The sequence below is a fragment of the Zeugodacus cucurbitae genome, unplaced genomic scaffold, assembly GCF_028554725.1.
Source record: "Zeugodacus cucurbitae isolate PBARC_wt_2022May unplaced genomic scaffold, idZeuCucr1.2 ctg00000024.1, whole genome shotgun sequence".
In the NCBI taxonomy this organism is placed as follows: domain Eukaryota; kingdom Metazoa; phylum Arthropoda; class Insecta; order Diptera; family Tephritidae; genus Zeugodacus; species Zeugodacus cucurbitae.
Window position 1 is genome coordinate 210,001 of NW_026530835.1, and position 7,500 is coordinate 217,500.

Here is a 7,500-nt window from a genome sequence, read left to right on the forward strand (position 1 = left end):
TAGTATGAGAAATTAACGATTTAAGTCCTTCTTAAATGAGGCCATTTACCCATAGAGGGTGCCAGGCCCGTATAACGTTAATGATTACTAGAAAGATATTTCCAAAGAGTCGTGTTGCTTGATAGTGCAGCACTAAGTGGGTGGTAAACTCCATCTAAAACTAAATATAACCATGAGACCGATAGTAAACAAGTACCGTGAGGGAAAGTTGAAAAGAACTCTGAATAGAGAGTTAAATAGTACGTGAAACTGCTTAGAGGTTAAGCCCGATGAACCTGAATATCCATTATGAAAAATTCATCATTATAACTGTGATATTTATAATATTATAGTAATAGTGTGCATTTTTTTCATATAAGGACATTGTAATCTATTAACATAATAAAATATTTATCAAAAGATCATTGGTGTTAAGTTTATTCAAATTAATTTGCTTTTAGCTTATTAACATAGAATAAATACTGATGATTTGATAAAGTGTTGATAGATTTTACATATATAATGCTTAAATTCTTTTGAATTTTACAATAATATTATTATCATTGATTTTAATATTAATTGTATGCATTTATATGATTAACAATGCGAAAGATTCAGGATACCTTCGGGACCCGTCTTGAAACACGGACCAAGGAGTCTAACATATGTGCAAGTCATTGGGTTATATTAAACCTAATGGCGAAATTAACTTAACTTTTATATAATGGGATTAATTTTTAGTGAAATATTTTACTATTAATTCAATCCCGGGGCGTTCCATATAGTTATGTATAATGATAATTTATTATTATTTATACCTCTAACTGGAGCGTACCTTGAGCATATATGCTGTGACCCGAAAGATGGTGAACTATACTTGATCAGGTTGAAGTCAGGGGAAACCCTGATGGAAGACCGAAACAGTTCTGACGTGCAAATCGATTGTCAGAATTGAGTATAGGGGCGAAAGACCAATCGAACCATCTAGTAGCTGGTTCCCTCCGAAGTTTCCCTCAGGATAGCTGGTGCATTTAAATATTATGTAAAATAATCTTATCTGGTAAAGCGAATGATTAGAGGCCTTAGGGTCGAAACGACCTTAACCTATTCTCAAACTTTAAATGGGTAAGAACCTCACCTTTCTTGATATGAAGGTTGAGGTTATGATATAATGTGCCCAGTGGGCCACTTTTGGTAAGCAGAACTGGCGCTGTGGGATGAACCAAACGTAATGTTACGGTGCCCAAATTAACAACTCATGCAGATACCATGAAAGGCGTTGGTTGCTTAAAACAGCAGGACGGTGGACATGGAAGTCGTAATCCGCTAAGGAGTGTGTAACAACTCACCTGCCGAAGCAACTAGCCCTTAAAATGGATGGCGCTTAAGTTGTATACCTATACATTACCGCTAAAGTACATGATTTATAATACAATTTCGGTTGGATTATAAATTTTGAAACTTTAGTGAGTAGGAGGGTACAATGGTGTGCTTAGAAGTGTTTGGCGTAAGCCTGCATGGAGCCGCCATTGGTACAGATCTTGGTGGTAGTAGCAAATAATCGAATGAGACCTTGGAGGACTGAAGTGGAGAAGGGTTTCGTGTGAACAGTGGTTGATCACGAGTTAGTCGGTCCTAAGTTCAAGGCGAAAGCCGAAAATTTTCAAGTTTTAATGAATTGTTGAGAATATATAATTATTATGTTTTCTTCATAGTAATTAAACACTTGAATAATTTTGAACGAAAGGGAATACGGTTCCAATTCCGTAACCTGTTGAGTATCCGTTTGTTATTAAAAATGGGCCTTGTGCTCATCCTGGCAACAGGAACGACCATAAAGAAGCCGTCGAGAGGTATCGGAAGAGTTTTCTTTTCTGTTTTATAGTCGTACTACCATGGAAGTCTTTCGAAGAGAGATATGGTAGATGGACTAGAAGAGCATGACATTTACTGTTGTGTCGATATTTTCTCCTCGGACCTTGAAAATTTATGGTGGGGTTACGCAAACTTCTCAACAGGCCGTACCAATATCCGCAGCTGGTCTCCAAGGTGAAGAGTCTCTAGTCGATAGAATAATGTAGGTAAGGGAAGTCGGCAAATTAGATCCGTAACTTCGGGATAAGGATTGGCTCTGAAGATTGAGATAGTCGGGCTTGATTGGGAAGCAATACCATGGTTTATGTACTCGTTCTGGGTAAATAGAGAATTTCGGTTCTTGTTCCCCGGATAGTAGTTACGTAGCCAATTGTGGAACTTTCTTGCTAAAATTTTATAAGAATTATATCGCAAGATATATATTCTTATTTAATTATAACGATTATCAATTAACAATCAATTCAGAACTGGCACGGACTTGGGGAATCCGACTGTCTAATTAAAACAAAGCATTGTGATGGCCCTAACGGGTGTTGACACAATGTGATTTCTGCCCAGTGCTCTGAATGTCAAAGTGAAGAAATTCAAGTAAGCGCGGGTAAACGGCGGGAGTAACTATGACTCTCTTAAGGTAGCCAAATGCCTCGTCATCTAATTAGTGACGCGCATGAATGGATTAACGAGATTCCTACTGTCCCTATCTACTCACTCATTCGTTAGTTGGCTTTCGACGCGGATAGACGTGCGTGCGCATCGTTGTGATTTTTGGTAAGTTTTTTTTCTTAGCGAGTTGTTGTTGCGATTTTTCGGCATTTCCTTTTGTGCGGTCGTTTGTTTACGCAGTGTGTAAGGCACCGTTATTGCCTGGCGTGCGTGAATAGTTGAATACGTGATCGCGTGTGTTGTTGGTGTAAGTGCACATTTCGTGCATTCTTGCATATCATACGCGCGTGGCTTGCGGTATTTCGGGAGTGTGTTTTTTGGTACAGTCGCGGTTGACTGTACGGCGTGTACGGGTAAGTACAACATTATTGTTATATAAAGTAACGTGGGTATCCACATAGTTGTTGTTGGTGGGCTGTCGCACAGTTTCAGTGGTGTACCGTGTTGTAGGTATTCCTGCTGGCTGGATTGCCTACCAGTGAGTGCTGTGCTGAGCGCCTGGCGTTCAGTTGCGCTTGTTTCGGGTTTGCCCGTACAGTTGTGCCCAAAGGGTGCCTGGGGCTGTCCCAGTGCTGAGGTCGCTGACTGTTGCGTCGACTGCGGTCGTAGCAGAGTGCTGTTAAGCCCACAGTGCGGTTGGTACAGTGCCACAGCGGTTGACTCTCGACCGTTACGGGGACATTGATCTGTCCGGCGGTCTTTTTGAGTAGCCTTTTCAGACCTTTGGCTGGGTTGTGGGCTGTGCCCTCGCGAGAGCGCATTAACCGACTGCTTGGGTGGTGACTGCTACAGAGCGAGTACACGTGTGAGTCAGCGTTTTCAGTGCGTTCAGTTGCACGCGCCTGGAGAGCAGCTGTTTCGGGTATTACCTGAGCAGGTAGCTTCTGCGCCAGTGTTCGCCGGCGTAACAGCCTGCCTGGGGGTAGGCCGAAGGTGGGAATGGCTCCACCACGGAGGAGGAGGGTTAAATCCCTCGCTGAAAGCGACGGGTCGGGCCCCATAACTGTGATGGTGGAAACGTCGTCGGGTGATGAGGAGGTGAGGCCACCGGTGAGGTCTCCGCCGCGGAGGAGGGCGCGTTTGGGGTCGCCTCTGTTGGTGAAAACGGAGAGCAGTGGGAGTGAGTGCGGTAGCGGAATGGGTGGCACCGCTGAAAAAGCGGTTGCTCACCCCGCAGTTTCGGGTGCTGCTAAGCCGGCCGAGAGCGGCGGTAACAGCGGCACTGGGAAGGGCGTCGCGGATAAGGGCGTCGCGGATAAGGGCGTCGCGGATAAGGGCGTCGCAGATAAGGGCGTCGCGAAGAAGGGTGTAACAAAAAAGAGCGTCGCGAAGGAGGGATCGACGAAAGTCAGCTCGGCGAAGGAGGGAGGGAAACGTGAGGGTGTAGTTAATGGGGGTGTGGTTGGGGGAGGCGCTATCAGCCATGTCGCGGCCATGAAGGCAGTGACAGCTGAATTAAATGCCTTGGTGTTTGGGGTGAAGGATTTTGAGGTCACTACCGCGAAGGGGCTGATGGAGCTTGCCTCGAAGTACGAGGCGCTCCTGATGACGGTAGTAACCGAGAATGCCCATCTTCGCGGTCAGGTTGACGCTCTAAGGGGGGGTTGTGGGGGATATATTGCCCAACCGAAGAGGTCGGTTGGGGGGTTGGCTCCGGCTGAGTCGGTGCGTGCGCCTCCAGCACCTGTGTTGGAGGCGATTGCTCCGGCATTGCCGAAGCCTGTGGAGACGTGGTCGGTGGTTGTGCGCAGCAAGGCCCCGACGACTTCCTCTAAGGAAGTCATAAAGAAGGTGGTGAAAGAGGTGGGACCTTCCCTCGGAGTGCGAGTGCACGAGGTGAAGCCAATTAAGGGTGGTGGGGTGGTTATTCGCACCCCCTCTGTTTTAGAGAGGGAAAAGGTGGCGAATAATGCCAAATTTGGGGAGGTGGGATTGGATGTGACTGTGAACCGGAAGTTGGGTCCGCGGGTTGTGGTTCAGGGGGTTCACACCGAAATCTCCCATGATGACTTCATGGAGGAGCTCTTTCGGTTGAACCTCCAGGACGTCAACCCTGAGGCACGAAAGTCGGATGTGCGGATGGTCAGTCGGCCCTGGAAGGTAGCCGCTGATGGTAGCACCAACGTTGTCCTTGAGGGTTCGGACAAATCAATGTCCGCCCTCTTGGAAGCGGGACGGTGCTACATAAAGTGGTTTTCCTTCAGGGTTCGACCGGATACCCCTGTTGCTGGCTGCTTCCGGTGTATGGGTTTTGACCATAGAGTGGCTGAGTGTAGGGCCAAATCAGATGTCTGTAGGAGGTGCGGTCAGGAAGGCCACAGAGCTGCCGGTTGCGTCAATGCACCCCATTGTCGCAACTGTGCATTTAAGGGTAGGCCAGCTGGGCATCTTATGATGTCCGCTGTCTGCCCCATATACTGTGGTGTTGTTGAGCGCGCCCTCGCCAGACACTGATGGGGGGTATCTTCCAGCTAAATTGTCAGGGATCGTATGCCGTGATGTGTGAGTTGGGGGGTTGTATGCTTGAGGGTGGGTGCGGCATTGCCTTACTCCAGGAGCCCTACACCACCAATGGTGTGGTTCGGGGTCTTCCTGGGGTTTTCAGGGTCTTTACGGACCTTGGGGGTAATGCCGCAATTGTTGTGACGGATCCAAACTACGATTGCGTAGTGTTGGATTCGTCGCAACAGGGGGTGTGTGTTTCAGTAGAGGGGGAGTTCGGTAGAATGATTGTCGCTAGTTTGTACTGCAAATTTAGCGAGCCCCTAGAGCCCTACCTGGGCTACATGGATAAGCTACTACTACTGGGGAGTAGTAGCCCTTTTATCCTAGGGTTGGATGCAAATGCCTCGTCCTCGATGTGGTTTAGTAAGGTATCCAGACATTCGTCTGGATATCAAAGCCACATCCGAGGCGAGGTATTGAGTGAATGGGTGGTGGCTAAGAGCCTCCACATTGTGAATGAGCCGAGTGAATGGTTTACGTTTGAGGGGCCTAGGGGCATGAGTGATATCGACGTAACGTTAATGAATGAGGCAGCAAGGAGAGCGTTTGATGTCAGTTGGGAGATTAGGGGAGGGTGGGGATTGAGTGACCATAATTTAATACAAATTATGGTCTCTCCGCAATCCCCACCCTCGGCGTACGTGGGTCCATTGCGGCGATGGCGTACCTCTGGTACTGACTGGAACCAATATGGACAGAATGTAAGGGAAGCGGTATTGGAAATACCGCTTAGTGAGTTTGAGGAACTGGGGGTGGACGAGCAAATTGCTCGGCTGTATGAGTTGGTGTGGTGTGTTAATGATAGGGTTTTCAGGAAGTATGAAAGTTCTAGGATTAGGAAAATTAAGTGGTGGACGAATGAGTTAACCTTGAAGAGGAGGGCTGTCCGGCGGTTGAGACGAAAGTTTCAGCGTGCTCGGCGGTCCAATTCGGATAGGTTATCCCAGTTCAGATATGATTTTAGTTGTGCGGCTAGAGAATATAAGGATATGCTTGTGAGGATTAAAGAAGAGGAATGGAGGAGTTTTATTGGGGAGAATAGGGACGACCCCTGGGGGCAGGTCTACAGGATCTGCAGGGGTCGTAAGAGGGAGGATATCACCTCTCTCCGCGTTGGTGACTCTGTGTTATCAACGTGGAGAGAGTGTGCGGAGGTTCTGTTAGGAGCGTTCTTTCCCAGGGCTGAGGTTCAGGCACCTCAAGCACAAGAGGTACCTGTTCCTCCACTAGAAGATGAGGAGTTGGGATACGCCTTTGGCCTGGTTAGGTCTAAAAGGTCCCCAGGTTTTGATGGTTTGAACGGAGAGATGTGCAAAAGCTTGTGGAAGTTCATTCCGGAATACTTGGAGGCCATTTATAACAAGTGCGTGTGGGAGGGGTATTTTCCACGTGAGTGGAAAAGTGCCAGGGTCGTCCCTCTCCTGAAGTCCCCTGATAAGATCAGGAGTGATCCTCGTTCTTATCGGGGCATCAGCCTTCTTCCGGTGCTTGGAAAAGTACTGGAGAGGGTTATGGTGGAACGACTTCAGGAGCTAACGCGGGGTATGTGGTCGGATAGGCAGTATGGGTTTAGGAAAGGACGCAGTGTGGAAGATGCGTGGATGTATGTGCAGAATGTTGTTAGGGAGAATGTCAACAAGTATGTCCTCGGCATATTTGTTGACTTCAAGGGGGCATTCGATTATCTGATCTGGGATCGAGTGATAGAACGTTTAGAGGAACTTGGCTGTCCGGAAATTAGTCTCTGGCGAAGCTACTTTTCGGACAGAAAAGCCTCTATCGTTGGAATGAATGGGAGTGTGGAGATTGGAGTGGCTCGTGGCTGTCCGCAGGGATCCATCTGTGGTCCATATATATGGAACCTCATGATGGACTCTCTGCTTGGGCAGCTCGAACCACTCTGTAAGTGTTGTGCGTATGCGGACGACCTTCTTCTCCTTGTTGAAGGTCGCTCAAGGCGTGAGTTGGATCGGGTGGGAGGACAATTTTTGGAAATTGTCCACAACTGGGGGATAAGTGTGGGTGTAGACATCTCGATGGACAAAACGGTGACAATGCTTTTAAAAGGCAGACTGTCACCGGGGCGTCCACCGGTTGTCCGAGTGAATGGGGTCGGCATCAGGTATGTGACGCAAGTCAAGTACCTGGGGTTGACCATGAGTGAAAGAATGTGTTTTACTCCACACTTGGTGAGTGTTAAGGTGCGACTGCAGGCGGTCGTAGGTAAGGTTATGCGCGTTTTACGGAGTGATTGGGGCCTCGGACGTCGTGCTGTTCGCACCATATACCGCGGCTTATTTGTGGCCTGTGCCACTTATGGAGCGGCTGTATGGTGGCGAACTGTCACGACGGTCTTCGGTCGCCGAAAGCTCCTCTCCGTCCAGCGCTGCATGATGCTCGCCTGTCTGCCTGTATGTCGCACCGTTTCTACGGATGCGTTGCAGGTGTTACTAGGTGCGCCCCCTCTTGACCTGGTTG

At 48.1% G+C, this 7,500-nt stretch overlaps 1 pseudogene; it reads left to right on the forward strand.

Annotated features, from left to right (window-relative positions):
• Positions 1-2,611, forward strand: part of LOC128923656 (large subunit ribosomal RNA) — a 2,784-nt pseudogene extending 173 nt beyond the window's left edge.
• The last annotated feature ends 4,889 nt before the right edge of the window (positions 2,612-7,500 follow it).